The sequence below is a fragment of the Caretta caretta genome, chromosome 8 (genome assembly GCF_965140235.1).
Source record: "Caretta caretta isolate rCarCar2 chromosome 8, rCarCar1.hap1, whole genome shotgun sequence".
Classification (NCBI taxonomy): Eukaryota; Metazoa; Chordata; order Testudines; family Cheloniidae; genus Caretta; species Caretta caretta.
In genome coordinates, this window is record NC_134213.1 from 33,567,135 (window position 1) to 33,587,905 (window position 20,771).

Here is a 20,771-nt window from a genome sequence, read left to right on the forward strand (position 1 = left end):
TTATAGTAATACCTACAGGCCCAAACCAAGATCAGCGCTCTGTTGCGCTAAGCACTATATAAGTATGTAGTGAGATACATTTCCTATTCCAAAGACCTTACAGTCTGAATAGACAAGACAGACAAAGGATAGGAGGAGAAACAAAGGCACAAAGAGGTGAAGTAACTTACTTAAGGTCATACATCAGACCAGTGGTACAGTCAGAAATTGAACTCTACTGCTCTGACATTCAGACCAATGCCCTGTCCACTACCCTGCATTGCTGCTCTTAAGATGTTATTTGCAATTAGAGCTGATTGGTAATTTTCCAACAAAACATTTTTCATCAGAAAATGCCAATTCATTGAAGCTGAAACCCCCAACCCTCATATCTGTGGACAAGAAGTTGAATTTGTCAACTCATTTGAGTATCTTGGCTCCTTTGTCACCAAGAAGGGAGGTTGCCTTGCTGACATGAAACACTGAATCAGCAAGGGTACAGGCGTTATATACACTCTTTGGGGACCTGTGGCATCAACTTGACCTAAGACACACATCTACCAAAGCAGCAGTGACTTCTGTCGTCTTGTATGGCTGTGAAACCTGGGCCAGCACAGCAATGCAAATGTGCCAGCTGCACTGTTTAGACATGCAACAGCAATAACGTATTGAAGGCATATAGTGGTTTCGTCATGTTAATAATGAGCAGGTTAGGCATCGGACCAACCAGCCTCCACTGTCTTCCCAAGTGACTCAATGCCAGCTAAGGTGGCTTGGCCATCTGCTCCTTATGCCAGAGTCCATAGCAGCCCACCAGATTTATGCATTAAGTCCAACAAAAGCTGGATGGAAAAGACTTTCTGGATAGCCCTACACATGCTGGAGGGATATCATAGCTTCTGACCTCACCCATCTCAGCCTTAACATAGAGCAGGCCGCAACATTGACAGGAAACCGGGTTCTCTGGAAACGGATGATCTAAAGTGTGCACTCTATGCTCCAGGAGCAGGAGAATGAAATAATGAATTGAAACCGTTGGTGGCAATGGGTCAGTTTCAACTAATCTCCTGGTTCAAAATATTTTTGAAGAAAAAAAAAAACAGTTTCAAAATTGGGGAAACTTCCCATTTTGACATTTTCAAGATTTCCTGGTTCAAAATGACTTTTCATTTCAAAATTCTCATTAATTTATACTTTAAAAAGGGTCAAAAGATAAAAAGGCCACAATCAAAATGAAACATTTCAAAATTATTAAAATTAAATGTTTTGATTGACCGGCTCTAGGGGGTTGTTGTTTTTTTCAGATCATCAATTTGTGAAAATTTTCGGGACAGAAAAAAGTTTTGAAATCACAAAATCTCTCAGGACAGGATAACAATTTCCCTCCCAGCTTTACTTGCAATGCCATTCAGCAAGGTGGGGCAGCTATGGAGCCTAACCCTCCTGTAACTAGCACCAGCTTTGCACGGGTATAATTCCATTTATACAATTAATCTTCGCCTCATTTCCACCAGTTTAAGTGACAAGAACATCAGGCCCATAGAGTGTGCAGCAGGAACACTTCAGGCCAAATTCTTTACTGGTGTTAATGGATGTAGCCCATCTGACTTCAATGAAGTTATTTATACGAATAGAGAATTGGGCCTTTTGAAAACAAGTCATCAACGTGTGCTCCAGATTGAACAAAAGTGACAGGGAGACAACGTGAAAATTGCCTCTACTAATGCTCCCAAGGCATCCATCCCAAAATGAAGGCTGGAGGTGTTGACGAGCTTCAGCAATATGCAGATGAAAACAAGATAGGAAAAGCAATTGAGGGAGAAAAGTAAATAAACAAAGGAGTATTTTAGTTATCTTGGAGATGAAAGGTTCTTTTAAACTGGCTTTATTAGCTTTTGAACACAAGGCTTCAACTTTGCTTGGAAGAACACTGGATTCTCCACGGGATGCCAAATCATGAATCTGTCTGAAAAATCTCTTTTTGAAATCTCTCTCTGACGCTACTAAAGGAAAAAGCTGTGTTGACAAAAGTGCCCATTGTGCCTGACATATTCTGGCCTACTTCGTTGTTTTAAGAGATATGAAGGAGGTTGGGAGTAACGGATTTATAAACACTAAGCAAACCCTATCCCTTTAATCTGAAATCTGTCTTGGTTTGCCCTCAGGTTGACATTTATTGTTTTAAAACCTTGAGAAAATGAAGTGAGGAATTGCCCATTCCCATCAGTTTCAGTCTGAAATGTTTAAAGTGCACATATTTCATCTAGTGCCAGGTCCAGGATCACAGCCAGGTCTTGTTTGACAACCAGATGACTTACACAAAGGGGTTCCCCTTATGAAAACATTTAGATATGTGAATTGGCACACACGAGCACATCACAACATACCTTTTTGGAAGCCAGATCGCAGTCATATGCAGGGCATATGGGCTGCCACATTAAAAGTGCATTGCCACACAGAGCTGAGAAAGATTGGATTGAATAATCAAGCAGGCCAACTTTGGGGTCATTTTATATTTCGCTGTAACTCATATCTGCTTAAGGGCATTAAATGGAAACAATTTGAACAGAGAAAATGAAAATTGACCACACATCGCTGGGAGGTAAGTAATGCTGATCTACAAGTTTGCCATTATTTAATACATATAGAGTCTGTGTTTCCAGTTCAGGAATAAATCTTTCCCATAAATCTGCAGAATAGAAAGAGGATGTTAAGCGTAGAGCAGAGGAGTGGTATTTTTTTTAAGTTCCTCTGTTTTCTGATAATTCTTTTTATTCACTAGTTTGATCTCCATCTTCCGTTAAATCATTTGTTCCAATTCACTTTAAACAAAACTAATGTTTTCAGACCTGCCATTGCTTTTGCCTCCCACTGATTTAAAACTGTTCAAGTAAAAGAAAGCTTAGAAAACATCCAGAGTATGTCTACACAGCAATTAGACACCCACGGCTGACCCATGACAGCTGACTTGGGCTCAGGCTGCAGGGCATTGCAGCGTAGCCATTCGGGCTTGGGCTGCAGGCCAAGCTCTGGGACCCTCCCACCTCGCAAGCTTCTACAACCTGGCACAGGCCAGCCACGGGTTTTTTTTGGAGTGTGGACATACCCTCAGTGGCTTCCCAGATCATAGCCAGGTTGCCAGCCCCACGCATTAAACAGTCATGAGTCAGCACTCCAACAATCGTGAAATTGCCTTAAAAAAAAAGAAAGAAATTTTGACCGTTACAAATTTGGGTTCTTTTTATTTGCCTTCAGTTTTGAGCCTTTAGGGTTTCACATTTTCAAATTCTTCTGCACAACTTTTTTTTATATATGAAATCTGAGATTCCCATGTAATCCCCTGACTCCTAGAGGTGCGTATTTATGTAAAACACCTGATATCATGAGATTTAACACTGGGCGGAGGATGATGCCCACGATACACTGAGCCAAACCAACTATGCAAAGACACTATGCTCCTCCTTGATGAATTACTGTGAAAAGAGGAGTCTCCCCTACTCAGAAGTTACAACTCTCATTCCACTGAGCATGTAAATGCCTGCTATCTCTCTCCAAAATCCCAGAATATATGAGATTTTCTTGGGTTGGAAACTAGATATAATTTAATTCCAACTGTATCAGATTTAACCGGGAGCATCTTAAAATAAGTGCCGACAATATACACGTAGGACTATACACAATCCATTTTATGGAGGATTTGAATGATTTATCATCGATCATTGTTGGCCAATGGGTTCGAACCATATGGCCAGTCTGTCATTCTTATATTATATCTTAAAGTTTGGTCCCACTCTTAAAAGTGACTTCATAAAATTGGTACCTCCTGTTCAGCAGGTCTGTGTTCAGAGTCAAATATTTTGTGACTATAATAAGTTATCACTGCATTTTACTCCTACTAGCTCTTCTGAGCCAACACAGTGAAAGGTATAGATTCATATATTCTAAGACCAGAAGGGGCCATTGTGATCATCTAGCCTGACCTCCTTATAACACAGGCCAGAGAACTGCCCCAAAATAATGCCTAGAGCAGAGCTGTTAGAAAAGCATCTAATCCTGATTTAAAAGTTGTCAGTGGTGGAGAGTCCACCACACCCCTGTTCCAATGAGTTAAAATTCCCTGCTTGGGTAAACACATCCACACTAGCTCCAATCCAGCTAGCATACTAAAAATAGCAGTGTAGCTGAAGCTGCGTGGGCAGCAAAGTAAAGGCTATCCACCCTGAGTACAATCCCAGCTGAAACGCTCAGTATGTACTCAGCTACACGGCCATTTTTAGTGTGGTAGCTCAAACAGAGCTAGCATGGGTATGCCTGCCCCAGCTGAAAATTACACCTCCAGCGCCAGTATAAACATACCCTTGGACTGCATGAGCTGGATCCTATTCCTTATTGTGCATCAGCCCCAGGACTGCTTAATAAGTTCCAGTCAGTTACACTTGTGCAAAGCCTCAAATACGATGGTGCTGTGGGGTTTTAGAGAGGTCACTCAAGAAGTGATCTGAAGAGAGTGGGGCTGCACAGGTGTAATTTAGGGCTGTTCTGCAGAAGCTTTCATCACTGCTGATGATGCATGAAAAGGAAAGGGGCAAGATTGATTTTTGGAGCCCTGGCTGAGTTTGCAGGGCTAGCCACAGAGCTGGGAGGAAAGTGGTTTTCCTGTCCAAGGAAAAATGTTGAGAAATCAAATATTTTTCCCCAACACAAACTGGAACCAAAAAGTATTCACACACCAAAGATCTGGAAAAAAATTTGGTTCAGGTCAATTGAAATGTTTCATATGGATCATTTCAAAACATTTTGATTTTGACTTTTTTTATTTTCGTATAATTGTATTATAATTAGCTTAAATTTCAAAACAAAAAGTCACTTCAAACCAGAAAAGTGAAAAATTTTCATGCAGAAAAATGTTGAAACGGGAAGTTTCAACAATTTCAAAAGACCCTTTCCTGTAAAAAGTTTCAGTTTCAATTAACCTGAATTTTTCATTAAAAAAAAAAAGTGTGATTGGAAAATTACGGACCATCTCTGTCTGGCATTTAGGAAAAAAACCCCGCACATTTTACTTTTTAAACTGAACTTGCTGAACACAGAAATCACCAATAAACAAAGAGCACAGAACCTGCCATGGCTGTTTTTACAAGGCTACTTTTCAGAGGAGAGCTGCAGTTTTACCCCACCCCCACCCCCACTTTGCCAGACATACCAGCCTTCTTTACTCATTAGTCAAATTTTCCTATAGACAACTTTCTGCTTTCTCCTATGGCATCCCTTCTGCTAGGGAGGGGCTCCAAGCAAATTCCTGCAAAGCCTCTACACTATTTTAACTCAAATCTCTCCAAAAAACTCACGCCTCTGATTCCTATAAACCACTCAGCAATGGTCAAGCAACTGATGAGTTGTGACCATTGTTTCTTATACTTACAATTGTCTTGTCCTGGACCTGTCTTCTCCTGTTGTCTCTATTTTTATATGAAGACTATAAGGTCTCTGAGGCTAGGACTGTCTTTTTTGTAATATGCATATATCGTACCTGGCATAATGGGGTCCCAACTCCTGTTTAGAACTTCCAGGTACTACCATAATACAAATAATTCTGCTTAAAAATTATTTGTATCTTAATTAATTACCATGAATAGTAATTGTGATGAAAGCGCTATGAGGTGGGTTGGGTGCCCTGCTTCACTACTGTTACTAATTATTATTTGTATTATGGTAGCACATCCAGGCCACAGACCCATTGTGTTAGACACACTGTCCAAATATGTCCCTGCCCCAGCACTAGCCTAGCTTGGTTTCACATGCCCCCACGCCCCAAACAACACTTTTTACAATTTATTTCAAAACAACAAATGCATAAGATTGTACCTTCAAAACATGTACCCAGGCAGACACAGGATGTTCTGTTTGTAGAACCTTTGTGTTTCCTTTGCATCACAGGGAGTTGCTTTCATTTGTTGCAACTTGTCTTATATTTGGATCGTAAGCTCTTTGGAAAAGAGGAGTTGGTACTTTGTTTGTGAAGTATCTGGCACACTTTGGGGTATACAAATAATACCAATACCAGCATAGTGTCTAGAACTGGTGCAAACTGAAAGCAACATAATAATGAAATAAATGATACTGCTAGCAATCCTAGCACAGGGCCCTGGCAATGGAAACTTAGCTAGAGATCCAGGTTGCACTGCCAGAGATCAGCTTCAAACTCACTCCTAAGTGGCCAGCAAAGCCTGGAAAGTGGGCAGGGCCACCAGAAAGTAGGGGGTGGGGAAGTTGCCCGTAAATTAATTGGCTCCCCCTGGAGGTTTCTGTTGGAAGAGCTTGGCTGGAGCTGGGAGGGAATTAAATCTTTCCCTCATCTCCTTCAGATCACTGCCAGCCCTCAGAAGGGGAGAGTCTCCCTTGGGTTTGCTAAGCGTAGCTGTCTCGGGAAGCTGCACATCCGCACTTGATGGGCCAGGTTGGCTGAATTTAGCCCCTGATTTGGAAGTGATTTTACATTGAATATATACCAACTGAGCATTCAAACCTGTCTATTTAGGGTTGCAATTCTACAGCACACATCGAGGTAGCCAACTGACAGTTAATGAAGAAGCAACAATTCTCTCTGGACAGTTCATAACTGGGGCAAAATATACACCAAGGGATTATTGAAAATGTGTTTCTTGAGCTACCGAAGAGAAAAAGAGATTTTATTTAGCTATTAAACATCCAAATGTACAGTATGTTTTTACTAATCAATTGTATTCCATTAATATGATGTGGTTCTCACTGAATTAAATGCATATTTAAAGAATTTTGCTAAAAGTCTTTTCACTTTTAGTTCTTTATAAAGAACCTTGGCTTACATTTTGGGGAAAGAAATCTCCTTAGTTTTTTGTTTATTATTATTTTTAGCACAATAGTGCAGAGAAACTTCAATTGATGTCAGGGCCCCATTGTGCTAGGTGTGGTACAGATATCAGATTCCTATCCCAAAGAGGATCCTGATCATACAAAAGTGCTATCCCCATTTTATAGATGAAGAACTGAGACAAAGTGACACAGCGAGTGCCCTCAGGTCCAACAGGAACTCTGTGGGATGGCCAGGAATTGAACTCAGAACTCCTGACTCCTATGTACTTATCAAACCCACATTAACCACATTTAAGACCCAATTGGCTACAGGAGATAAATAAGCCTAATTTATACGATTAACTGACAATTGGCTACAAGGAGATAAGTATGCATCAATTATAAAATTGGACAATCACACTAACCACATTAACAATGTGGTCCAACCTGATTTGTTGGTCTGTTTTAAAACACGGCCAACAGATCAGATAAAAAATACGAAGGCACAGAATTAGTGTGTGTGAGTTGGTATCAGAAAAACCTGACCCACACCCCCTGAACCGAAGGGACGTGCACTTCTCGACTCTCTGTACCTGGCCAGTGCAGAAAAACGACCGACTGAAGGGTAATGTATTTTCAGACAAATGCAGGGTAACATTATGGAGTAAAGAAGTCTGGTTGCTCGAGATGATCTGATCTTAGTTGTATCGATACTGTAGTGTAAAACCAGTGATAAGTGACTGGTGTATGATAGCTTTACATGTACTTGTGCTTATCTTAATTTGCCAGTGCGAGTGCACGTGAGGTTGTCGTTCATTAGCTCCTTGATGAATAGTAGCTTTACATGTACTTGTGCTTGTCTTCAGTATAACTTGCCATTTATATTAATCCTCATTCAGTGCTGGTCTTTAATCTTTCTTTTCTTATTTTGTCTGTATTGCCTTTATAGCTGAAAATCAATAAAACCCTTTTTTTTTTTAGGAATAATTAGTAGCTTTAATTTATCTTGTACGGGCACCACTCAACCTCATTACATCTGTGTTGGGTGGTGGAAAGTAGTGATCACCCAGGGCTTAATTAGGGTCCTGATGCGTCTCTCCTTCTTCCTTCATCTCCGCACCATGCAGCTGTAGAAAAGAGATCATGTATGAGTCACTTGCCTGATCCTAATGATACTGTTTACTCATTAGCTCAGAGGAAGGCAAATAAAATCCAAACCCAAGGTCACTGCCAAAAAGTCCAAGGTGAATATTTTCTCCCAGCAGTGGAGTCTCCATCAGAACTAGCTGTGTGGGGATCATTCTTAAAATGAGACACTCTATGATCTTACCTGCTGCTTCAACTTGGCTGACAGTGCGCGTCTGTTTCACCTGCTTGCTTTCATATGTCTGTCACCAGCTTCCACTATTTCTTGGACCTGAAACAATTTCCACACATATTTATTTGAATTGTTTTTGGCCCCCATTGTGTTTGCCCCCCATTGTGTATTCTCTTTCCACAAATATTCTAGCAAATGAGTTTTATTAATGTGAATACCTGTCAAAAGCAAACTAAAAGTTGGGATACTCAAGTAGTCACAAATTGCATAACTCATTCATAATGGAAAAAACCTGCAGTTTGAAGGCATTACACTTTGCACATGCAATTCAAAATAGGCCCCGGAGTTGGCTAGTTAAGCAAATAATCCAATCAGAGTCCAAAAACAACGTCATGTGATTTGGGTTGCCGGCCAGCACTGCTTGAATTGCTGTTTGCAAATGCTCTGCAGATCGAGAATAATTCATAAAGAATTTCCTGCCTCATGTTTAATAATGGACATATCTGAGAAAGTCTTAATTTGTTCATGGAAACAGGGAGCAACATTCAAACAAGTTAGTTACTGTAAATTGTCTGCCCTGATCTGATGTTGATTCTTCATTGTTCCAGGCCAGCCACCAAACAAATGCAGCACCATATATTCAGTGACAATAAATTTGTCAAACTTTAATTTCAAAAACCACTGAAATTTATGGCGGACAAAGAGAGAGAGAGGCCTGGTCTTCATTTGATTGTTTTACATCCAGTATGCTTTTACCAAAATAATTGTACCAGTAAAAGCCCTAATGTGAAGGTCAGTTACAGTGGTATAAAACAGGCTTCAGAGTAGCAGCAGTGTTCATCAGCCATAAAAATGTTGACATACTATGGGGCCATGCAGGTACCCATAGCAGTACCGCTGATTTGAGAACACTTCAATCTCTTTGGTCACTCGATTACAGACCTAAAAGTGGCAATTCTTCAACAAAAAAACTTCAAAAACAGACTCCAAAGAGACAATGCTGAATTGGAATTAATTTGCAAACTGGATACAATTAACTTAGGCTAGAATAAAGACAGGGAGTGAATGGGTCATCACACAAAGTAAAACTATTTCCCCATGTTTATTCCCCCCCATCCACCCCCACGGTTCCTCACATTTTCTTGTCAGCTGCTGGAAATGGCCCACCTTGATTATCACTACAAAAGGTATTCCCCCCCACACACACGCACTCTCCTGCTGGTAATAGCTCATCTTACCTGATCACTCTTGTTACAGTGCGTATGGTAACACCCATTGTTTCATGTTCTCTATGTATATAAAATCTCCCCACTGTATTTTCCACTGCATGCATCCCATGAAGTGAGCTGTAGCTCATGAAAACTTATGCGCAAATAAATTTGTTAGTCTCTAAGGTGCCACAAGTACTCCTTTTCTTCTTTCAGTGGTATAAAAGTGCTTTATGCTGGTATAGCTTATTTCCCTTCCCATACGGGAATAGCTATACCAGACTACAGCATCTCTCTACTGATATAACTGCATCCACACTGTGGGGAGGAGGGGATTTGTACAGCTTTAACTATATTAATTAGTATAGACAAGGTCAGAGAGATAGTGGGTGGGAAATGGGGCACTGGAAGAAAGAGGGACATATTTCTTGACTTTATGATATTGCTAAAATCCTATTTCCAAATCCAAATAAATAATATTCTCATGTCAGACTGCTGAGTCCAAATCTCTATGTTGAGATCTGTGCACAGCCCTGCTTGAGAATATAACCATAAAAATGTCTTACATTTATATAACATCTTTCATCCCAAAGGATCCCAAAGGGCTTTTCAGATTGTCTATATTGAAATGCAGCCACCTTTGGGGCGGAATGGGCAGCTATTTAACAGCAGACACCAACACTCCACAGTGTGTTAGGACAGGAAATGGATAAGCTTTGTTTAAAGGGCAATTACCTTTTTATTAATCGTTTATAGCTGCCTTTGCATCTCAGCAGTTTTTAGTACTGATAATGAAAGCAAAGAGAATCATTTTGCTCAAATATTGCCAATGGTTATTTCCCATTCTCCGTGGAACCCTAATTTTATCAATCAATTTGGAGGCCAGAGGGGTCCATAGAGGGAGTATAGCCTCATTTTTCTGTACTTAATCTTAAACTTCAAGAATAGTCTCACTATTTTTGTGCATGATCTTATTGTTAAGAGCAATTAAAGAATAAAAACCTACATATGTGCCTGTAGGGAAATTAGCATTAAGAGGTTAAGTGTCTGTACAACGCTGCAGAATGCAGTTCATATTCGCAGGAGGATTCCGCTAAATTGTTTAGACAAACTGAGTAAATGTCAGTGGGAATTCTGACACTGTGCATTACATTAATCTTCATAACTACTAATCCAGATGTGTACATATGTTTCTGGGATGCAGATTTTTTTTTAAATTAACCTTTACAACCCAATGTGTTTTTTTTTTAAAGAGTGAGAGGCTTCTGGTAGCCATAATTACTCCTGGTTATTTACTCTGCTTAGGGTAGAGGTATATCATCGAGAAAAAATGCACTCTTCTTCTTACACTGGACAGGCCCATTTCTCTGGTCAGTGGGTGAATGTAGGCATCAGCACAGTGAAAGTAACAAGATTCTGGCCAGTTTCTATGCTGCCTACTAGGCTACTGAACAGCTACAGAAGTACAGACTTAATGCCCCTTTGCTGTCATGAGATGCTCCCTTTGTGGGAGGGACTGGGAAGAGACAGGAAATGAGACTCCTGCTGTAACTCTCCACTCTTCTGTCCCCCAACCCACCCACCCAAAAGAACTCTGAGGCAAAACCAGCAAGATGCTGATCAGTTTCATGGGTGCTCTTCAGAAAGCCACAGGGCAGCAAGAGATCAGAGTAGAACCTGATTTCACTGTGGGAAAACTGCCTGGAAGGTTTCCCATTCCTGATAGTGGCTTGAGGGTGGAATGTAATTGACTAGATGCTTGTCAATTTCACCCTGTTTCTTCCCTGATAAACTAGGAGCAGCACCAGAAGGATCCAGACCCCAGGATGGCCCAACCCTACTCCAGACAGATGGGAGGGAGAGAGGGAGGGAGGGATGGAGAGAGAATAATGTCCCAGAAGGGGTGTGGGTGGACGGAAGAATGTTCAGCTTCTCCCTAATAGTGGCAATGGACTAGGGGGGAAGGAAGAGAGATTTCCACCTCTCATCCTTACAGCAGCCTGCAGGCCTGGATGCTTCCACACACCAACTGGAGGCAGCTAGGATTAATTTCAGTGTTATTTAAAATGACACTTTCTATACAGCCCAGGATCAATGGCAGCTCTAAGGCCAGGAAGAAGCCAGGATTGGATCTTGGGTGTATCAGCCCTCCCATTCCCCGACTATTTCTCTTTCGCTCGGCAAAAAAAGGAACATGACTTAACTGGGCAATTCAAAGTGTACCCAGCTCCTTATTTTGCCTAATAAAGTCAGTTGATGCTCCCATCTAAGTAACTAGTAGTTACTCTTCTGAGGATATAGGGAGAACAAGCGAAAGTTTCCCAGTAACAGGAGTGGAAAATATGATCAGGCATGGTAGAGTTAGTAGCAGGAGGTAGTCAGGGAAGTTTAGGAGACACAGAACAGGAGTACTCTCCTATAAAGGCAAGTGATCCTTGTTCCTATACAGCCAATCCATTACAGACTGATGTCAGCAGGAGTCTTTTAGACTAATGGCAGATGGATTGGGCCCATGCATAAGAAATATTCCTGTGAGTAATAATTTGTATTGGGCCCCCAGGGTTTAAAAGTTCTTGTATATTGACTCTGTGTGTGAATGCATGTGCATGAAAGGGAGAAAAAGAGGGAGGGGGTGGGTGGTTTGTAACTTCCAGATGGGGAATATATTTCACCTTTCTTTGCAGTACAGTTATATTTAAACACATCCAACAAGCCAGAAAAAGAAAAGAAAAAAAGAGAGACAGTTCATGATATTTAAACTATGTAATTCAATGTACCATACATCTAATGAAAATGGGACTATTTAATAGTATTTCAATAGGGTTTCATCTTGAATGCTGTTCTAAGGATACATATAGTATATTTTATGAAATGTGTGAAATCTGTTTTTGTTTATGAATCAGCCACGTCTGGATTTATGTATAGTGCTTTCCTCTTAGGAATTGTGTACAGGATCACTTGAACTGAAATAACTTTATCTGTTATACTTCACACCTTTGGTTATTTCAATGTATGTCTCTGTGCAGGCACTTATTTTGGTATGAGAGTGCCTTTACATTGATTTAGTTAAGCAGGTAAGGAACTAACTTAAGTTATGCTGAAATGGGGCACTCTCATACTGAACTAAAACTGTCTATGTACATACAAACCAAAATAATTAAGGGTGTGCACTACAACCAATATAATTATTTCAATTCCATTTACTGTGTAGACAAGCCCTTAGATCAAGTGATGTATGAATTCAGCTGACTTAAGAGTGATCCACACCCACACTTACACAGTGTGCATAGAGGGCAATGAACAGGAGGCATTCCATAAATTACCTTTTCTCCAATTAAGGTCATATTAATTATCGTTCGCTAGCACCTATAAGAACATAACATAAGAATGGCCATACTGGGTCAGACCAATGATCTATGTAGACCAGCATGTGGTCTTCCAACAGTGGTCAGTGCCAGATGCTTCAGAAAGGATGAACAGAACATCCCTTGTCACCCATCTTCCCGCAGTTAGAGGCTTAGGGATACCCAGAGCACTTTTATACATAGCACTTTTCACCCATATATCTCAAAGCACTTAAGTATCACTATCCCCATTTGACAGATGGGTAAACAGAGGCATAGGGAAATTAACTGATTTGCCTTAAGTCACACTGCAGAGCTGGGAACAGACCCCCAGTTGTCTGAATTCCAGTCAAGTGCCCCATCCCAGCTCAACTGCAACCAAAACTCTCTCGTGCCTGAAAAGAATGCCATGAAAATATTGACAGACTTCATGCAAAATATTCACAACAAAATCTGAAAACCACGCAGTGGTGTCACATTTGTAAAAATTCTGATTTCTTGGAAAAAATTATATTTTTGCTATTTTTTTTAAATGACAACTAGGACCTTTCTCTGAGTGAATCTGAATTCACCACATTCAAAAAAAAGTGTTCATTTTCAAATGAAAATTTCATGAAAATTGAAGTTTCTGAAACAAAGAAATTGCTGAGAACAAAAATGTGAACTTTTAATTCTGTAGCAAAATTCTAAACCAAACTCCTTGTCGTTTTCCAACACTACGGATCACACTGTAAATAAGAAGGCTCTGTCCTCAATATATGCAAGGAGGTTGATTACTTCAGTAGGTATAAATGTTTAGTGTTCAGGAAGAGTTCCAAATCAGTAGCCTGTATTACACTGTAACATATATCTACTGAGCATCTGTGTCATACGACATAGGTCAATACAAGGAAGCCAGCCTCAAGCTTTCAGTCTGAGGGCTTGATTCTGCAAAGATTTGTGAATGTGCTTAAGTTCATGCATTGAGCATAATTCCACTGATTTCAATTAATCTGCTCACTATGGAAAGCAAGGCAGGTGTGCAAGTCTTTGCAGGATGGGGGCCTAAATAGGGTAGACAATAGCATAGACACCCACACCACCAGGGGCCAGATTCCCAGCTGGTGTAAGTTAGAATAGCGCCATTGGTGTCAAGTCTCACCAGCAGAGAATTTGGTCACAGAGGAGCAGGATGTGGAGCGATCAGTCTCAAATGGTGCAGAGGCTTTTTTAGACAAGATTCATGTAGATGGTGACATCCAGGCTCGTATAAACACACACGTAGGTACAGACAATTAAATAGAGAGTGAAGACCTCTGTTTATCCATGAAATACATACAACTGCCCTGACTACATGCCTCATCCATGCCCTGGAAGAACCACAAAACCCATCATATTAACTGATGTCTCTGTTGGCCATCACAGCACAATGGACAGAGACTGGATGGGCAGAGACTTTGCCCCTAGGAGAACTCATACACTCTGACCAAATCAGTCTCTGTCCATTCTACTAGTGGCCAGCAAGGAGAACAATTACTAAGCTCCCTGTGACTTAGATTTAGACACTGAACTCCAATTCCTATAAACCACTGAACAACCGTCAGTCGCTGTCAGCACAGGTTGGATTTGAACTGAGCACCTAGTCATCCAGTTTACCTGAAAGCTTTTATTTTGTCCAAACCCTCTTGCCCATCCCTAACCATAACCTAAGACAGTTTCTTGTGACAAGACAATATAATGGCTTCCAGCCCCTAATTTGTTTTTTGTGATCACTCTTATTGCCCAGGAAGACATTTAGAAGACGAATCCACATCGGATTCCAGAGACACCACTGATTCCCACCACGCCAAAGTTCATCTAGTCCCATATGACTCTCTTTTTGGATTAGAAGGGAATCCTTTTGTATTGTATTCACAGTCATATCCTTCTAATTGATGTGAAAGACTGTGGGTTCTGAAATATATTGTACTTCATGTCATAAGTCAATGTGTCAAGGAACGTTTGAAGTCAGAAGTACTGTGATTTGTTTTAAATAACTATTGATTAATGTTCCAGGGTTGTTTTTTTGTTGGTGGTGTTGTTTTAAACACCAGAAACACTCATGTTATGTAGGAGCACATATAAACAAACTCATAAGACTCTGGAAAAGCAACATAATGCAAACCACAGTTCTTTTGAATTTACATAGTCTCTGATTCAAATAATTCATTAAACATTATGGTCTTGATGCAGAAATTGATGGCTGAGGTTCTATAGCCGTTGTTATACGGGGGCCAGACTTGATGATCATAATGGTCCCATCTGACCTTAAAACTTATTTAAATATTTCTTAAGTAATTTTAGTGCATTTAATTCTTTGTGGCAGTACTTGGAGCAGTGGCTGGGGAGTCAAAACTTCTCGGTTCTGTTCCCAGATCTTCCACTTGCTCATTATGAGACAATAAGCAAGTTGCTTTCCCTCTCTTTGCTTCACTATGAAAAATGAACCACTTCCTGCAGCTCCCATTGGCTAGGAACAGTGAACCGCGGCCACTGGGAGCTGCAGGCAGCTGTGCAAATGTAAACAAATGGTCTGGCAGCCCGCCACCAGATTACCCTGATGGGCCGCATGTGGCCCGTGGGCTGCAGGTTACCAACCACTGGCTTAGGCACACAAAGTGTGGGATATTTCTCCTCATCTTCTCCAGCAGATGAACACTTAAAATAAATGCTTTCTGGACAGACTCAATACAACTTTGCATTTGCAGTTGTTCTGAGCCACACTTTCTGCATATGAGCCCTTGTAGAGGCACTTCCCAGTCTCAGCTCAGTCTGCGTCAATCATGCCTGTCAGCCACTCAGCACTTATCAGGAGATCTTAGGCCATTTTTACATCTACCATAAATGTATCTTCTCCTCTACTTATGAGTTATAGGACCACCCACTTGCCTGGTATGTATTAGTATTTCACTGACTGATACTATCTTTCACAGAAAGAGATGATTCAGAGGGAGGAATAAAACTTACTAGATCATCCAGTCCATGGTTCTAACATTGTAGGATTGTTTCTTTACCATACATTTTCCAGAGCCAGAGCTTCAACTGTTTTAAATTGGTGTGGTGTCATTGACTTCAATTGAGCTGCATTAATTTGCACAGCTGTGAATCTGACCCTTAGTGTTTTTCATTCCTGTTTTAAAGGTTCCAACTAATGGAGCTTCCATCATTTTCTAATTCACCTCTGTAATAGGGTGGCAGGTTGCAAAGAGATGCAGAGCTATTCTGCTGATTTACCCTGGTAACCAGATCGAGTGGTTCTCATTAGCATCAGTCAAGAACAAAGAATTGGAGTAAGAGAGCTAGAGGGAGAAGAGGGTCCTTCAGGAAGAAGGCCTAATCAGGCTGCTCATGAAAGATCTTGGGGCCAAAGTGGTAGGGGTCCATGATGCAGTGCCAAAGGTCCTGCTGATACAATGTTAGAGACAAGATAGGGATGCCACTTGTTTGCAATCCTATTGTTAAGTTGGGAAACAAAGCAGGTGGGATATTTACCACTATGCTAACAAGGAGTTGCACTCAAAATGATCCAGCATCCAATTACAAATGGTTCAAAATGGTGAGAGGCACACCTTGTTCCCAGCAGTTGGGCTTGGATAAGAACTTCAAAATGTCAGCTGTTCCTCTGTGCCTGCAAAATGGGTCCAAACAGGCTCTCTCCCAAGGTTTCCAGTGAGAAGTCTTGGGGGGTGAGGGCGCATTTACCAGATTTGATCAAAATTCCTTGAACTGTCCCATTCAGTCTGATTCAAATTGGGGGTATATCTGAGGCTGGTTCTCATTTTCAATGAGCCTGTTCCCAGTTTCCTAACTGCTTCTATCCAGTAATGCTGGTGAAGTGGCCAGAGGATGTAAGCGAAGCATGGAGCTGCTACACCTCACATGTCCCACTGACAGTGAATCTGGCCCTGCTAGAAGGAGAGACGCTCAGTCACCCTGAGATACATGCTCATCTGCATTTTTTCCAATTATCTAACATGCCTTCAAAGAAAGAAATGGAAATTACTTTACATGGCAGAATCAATAAAGACTCATTACCTGCACTGAAGATTAATTGTCTATAAAGGGACTTGGATATATACAGCCATTAATCTCTTTCAGGATCTTGCATAAGCAGAGATCTTTGTAAATTTTCCTCATTAGCAAATCTACGCTGTGCAAACTAGTTTAAGATGCACAGACAGACTCAGCCATGGAAAATGTAATATTTCAGGGTCCTCTTTTTGTTTTGCAGCAGGACAATATTACTGGCTCACCCAAAAGAATACTGATGCCTAGACTTTCCCCAGACACTTATCGGCAAGAGACATTTCATCTTTAAGCCCTCCTCCAATGACCAACAGGGAGCAAACCCTGCACACCACAGTTCGCACAGCTCATTGTTCTCGTGCTGTTACACACCATATTTGCTGCTCCAGTTCACAGCAACTGCAAGAATTCAGGGACAGCATTTCCACTTCTCCATTTTGTAAAACATCACTGGCCTGATTCTCATTTGTCTTGCACCTTACCTCATCATCTCCATCTCTGCAAAGCAGATGGAAAATGCTACTGTAGGTGTAAGTCAGTAGAGAATGCTGATTGGTTTGTGTCTTACACAGGTGAGAAAAATCAGGTCCTACAAAATAACAATGCCTTGGGCCCAAATCCTCAAAGGGATTTAGGCAACTAACGGCCATTGGAATCAGTGGGAGTTAGGCACCTTGATATCTTTGAGGCTCCTGGGCCTTTGGGTTCCTGCTGCACTGGACTGAAACTTAATGATTCTCTTTTCCCCTCCTGCTAACATCACTGGAAGCTGAGCCCCCTTGTGAGAGGGAGGATAGACCACTTGGGCCCCATTCATGCTATAAGGTTTGCACCGCTGAACCCCTCTGCTCACATGGAGCCTCACTTAAACCAGTGGGACCCTGGGATCTCCCTATGAGGAGCAGGAGCTTAGTGTCTAACTCTTCTGCTTTGGTGACGCTCCTCCAGCAGATAGGTTCAAGCAGAGGAGTGGAAGTCCAGATCCTGGGCTTGGTTTCCAGCTCTCCCCCTGCCTGCCTGCCTCAGAGGAGTTTGTATAAATGGCCTTCGAGATCCTCAGACCATTGTACTGCTCCCGATTGTCATAGTCAACCTGACATCACCGGCTCCATTCTTTACCAGCTCACCAGTCTGACCCCCACCTCCCAGCACACACAAACAGCAAGAAGGAAAGGCAAGTGCTTGCTGTCCATGCTCCAAGATGCTCAGTGGGCCCATGAAATGCACCCTGGTTGAACAGATGCCTGACTTGGCATCAGGACAGCAGACAGGAACAAGCCATTAGGTCCACTACAACTGTATTCAAATGCCGTGTTCTTGCTTTCCCTCTACAGACCAGATTCAACTGTCAGTTCCATTATGTAGCTGAAATCAGACTCTAACCTACGATACTTCCAGGGAGCCCACCACCATAGCATTTAGGAATTGCATAGAAATATTCCATAATGCACTCTGCACAGTAATATTGAAACTGGTTTTTAAAAAGGGCGATAGGAAGCTTTTTTGGGGCGGGAGGTTGGTTCAGGAGTCATGAGAGGCTCTTATTTTACAGAAATTAGTTCACCTATGCCTTACTACTTTCACATATGCTTTCCCCGCTTTCCTCCTTCTTACCTTTAAGAATAGTAAAACATTAAACAAGAACAAAATAACCCCACTGACAGTAGGTGATTAGTGACAGGAGACCTTCACTCTTGCATCTTGAGGTCTCAAAACAGAGGGGAAAACATGGCTGGTCTCATCCAACTCCCTTCTGAAAAGCTTTGTAGGGTGGTGGTGTTTAATTGCAAATGGATTGCACTGGAGCTCTGCATCAGACTAAGTCAACTGACTAATTAAGAGACATACCCTCGGGGACAAAAATCAAGCTGCAAACAATTTATTATTTAAGAACAAATAACCCCCTGATGATATCAAAACATCACCTGCAGGAAAATACTTTGCATCACAACAGAAGGTTCAAACTCCCAGTGAAGAGCATTTGAAAGGCTCTGGAGGGGTGCCTACACAGCAATCAGAGGTCTGATTGCAGCACATGGAGACATACCCGAGCTAGCTTTGCTCTAGCTAGATCAAACATCATCATCAGTGAAGCCACAGCAGCTGGCAATGGAGAGAAAGTAGCCTGGCACCCACCAGGAAGTTAACTACCCAAGTACAAACCTGCCCAGGATCCTAGGTACGTATTTGAGCAGTTAGTCCCTGTTGCTGTGGCTTCACTGCTATTTTTAGCTCAGATAGGTCTACTCCTGCTGCAATCATGCCACCCAGCTGCAGAGTAGACAGATCCTCTGAGAAAGCTATCACATCATATCTTTGGCCTCCATCCTTGCAATGGATTTCCAATGAGCAAACCCTTCAAATTGCACACAGTACTATTCAGTTCATGTCTTCCCAGTTATTCCTGCAGCACTGGGGGCTTGGTTTTCCAGTCTGTTGGAAAGAAGAGGATTGTGGATGGTGTTCCCAGATACCAGGCTGATTTTGATTCTAGTGACATTTGCGTAAATCCAAAGTACAACCACTGGTTTCAGCACAGTTACTCTGGGATTAGACAGGTGTAGCTGAGATCAGAATCATGTGCACCCACCAGAAAGTTATTTTCCCTCCACTGCCTGCTCAGACCCAAAGACTGATGATTGGTCTGACTCTCCTCAGGTCAGTGGGACCCCAGTTTCAATCTGTTGACTTCAGTGGAGTCATTCTTGACTTCTATTGGTGTAAAGGAGAAAAGGACCAGGCCCCGTGGAGCATAATAACAATGGTTACAATCCCCTGCTTTCTCATTAGCCGACAACTTTCCAAAACGGTAGCATTTGGGGCTGCAACATTCTGTGTGTGATCTTTGCCCAACATACGGGCACAGGAGCTACCTTAATAGGACAGATCAGGTTAGAGGTCCATCTAGTATCTGGCAGTGGTTATTGCCAGATACTTCAGATGAAGGTGTTAAGAACCCCTCTAGTGATCAAGTACAGAATATCTAGCCCTTATGGGACATTTCGTTATAATCCTCATCCATGAGTGCCTAGCTGGAACACACTTGCCAGGGAACACACAGGCAGGCATTGCGGGGCATCATTCTCTACTGGACACAGAACACTTCAGTCTTTAGAGATCTCAAAGTTTCACCAGCACTACATTCACTTGAAAATTAAAATAAAATAAAAGGATTCAGATTCAAGTGTAACCCCTGCTTGGACAAACTTCTGCTCTCAGGTCCACATAATGGCTCTCCACTTTCATGCATTGTTATTCATTATTATTAACAAAGACGCAGTGCAGGCTAGATTGTGACTTGAGACACAACCCAGAACAATGGATGCTGGGTAAGCTGCACCACTTTGAGAGTAGATCTAGGAGACAAATGTCTCCAAGACACCCCCCAGGACACAATGTCACCCTGGAAAAAGGGTGGAGGACTCACTAGCCAGCACAGCCCTTGTGGCTATGTATGGCACAGCAGGGTCTCCTCATCTGGCACCCCCTGCTGACAGTCACTACACCATTCAGCCCCTTCTCATGAACCCTCTAGCCAGGTAACTTATAGTCCCACCCCTTCCAGTGTAACACAGTCTAACAAATAAAAGTTCAACATCCTCACATCAAGTCTTTGGCCCCAGCTCCAGGGTCCTTGCTCCCTCTCATTTCAGGGCTTTCAAAGGATCTCTCTCCTTATAGCAGGAGGGCTTCATGCCACCTTCTTTCATGGCTGGTAGGAGAAACCAGGCCCTCTGGCCAGCAAGTGGCGGGGGGGGAGGGTATAACCAAAGATCACCCCATACCCCACCCACCTGTTCCAGAGAGGTCTGGACTGCACAGATAGGGCCATAAGGGAGGTTCTTGTTCCCCTGCCTGGGTGTATAGTCCAAATCACCATCTGGAACTCACAGAGCACTTGCCAGGGTGGGCAGCTCATTATAAAGCATAAAGCAGGCCAAGTCTCCTGACATGGAGATGTAATACAAGGAAATGGGGGGCGCAAGGCACAATTTACTTATAGCCTCAAACTCTCTTGAAAACGATTTAAACGCCCACCATAGTATA

The 20,771-nt window shown here is 42.0% G+C and overlaps 1 long non-coding RNA gene across 1 annotated transcript in view; it reads right to left on the reverse strand.

Moving 5' to 3' along the window:
• Positions 1 to 7,401: 7,401 nt before the first annotated feature.
• LOC142073086 (uncharacterized) overlaps positions 7,402 to 20,771 on the reverse strand; it is a 115,300-nt gene continuing 101,930 nt past the window's right edge. The window contains exons 3-4 of the long non-coding RNA XR_012669774.1: positions 8,141 to 8,227; positions 7,402 to 7,937 (exon numbers count right to left, since the gene is read on the reverse strand). This is a non-coding gene — a long non-coding RNA (uncharacterized LOC142073086). The remainder of the gene's footprint in view (positions 7,938 to 8,140; positions 8,228 to 20,771) is intronic.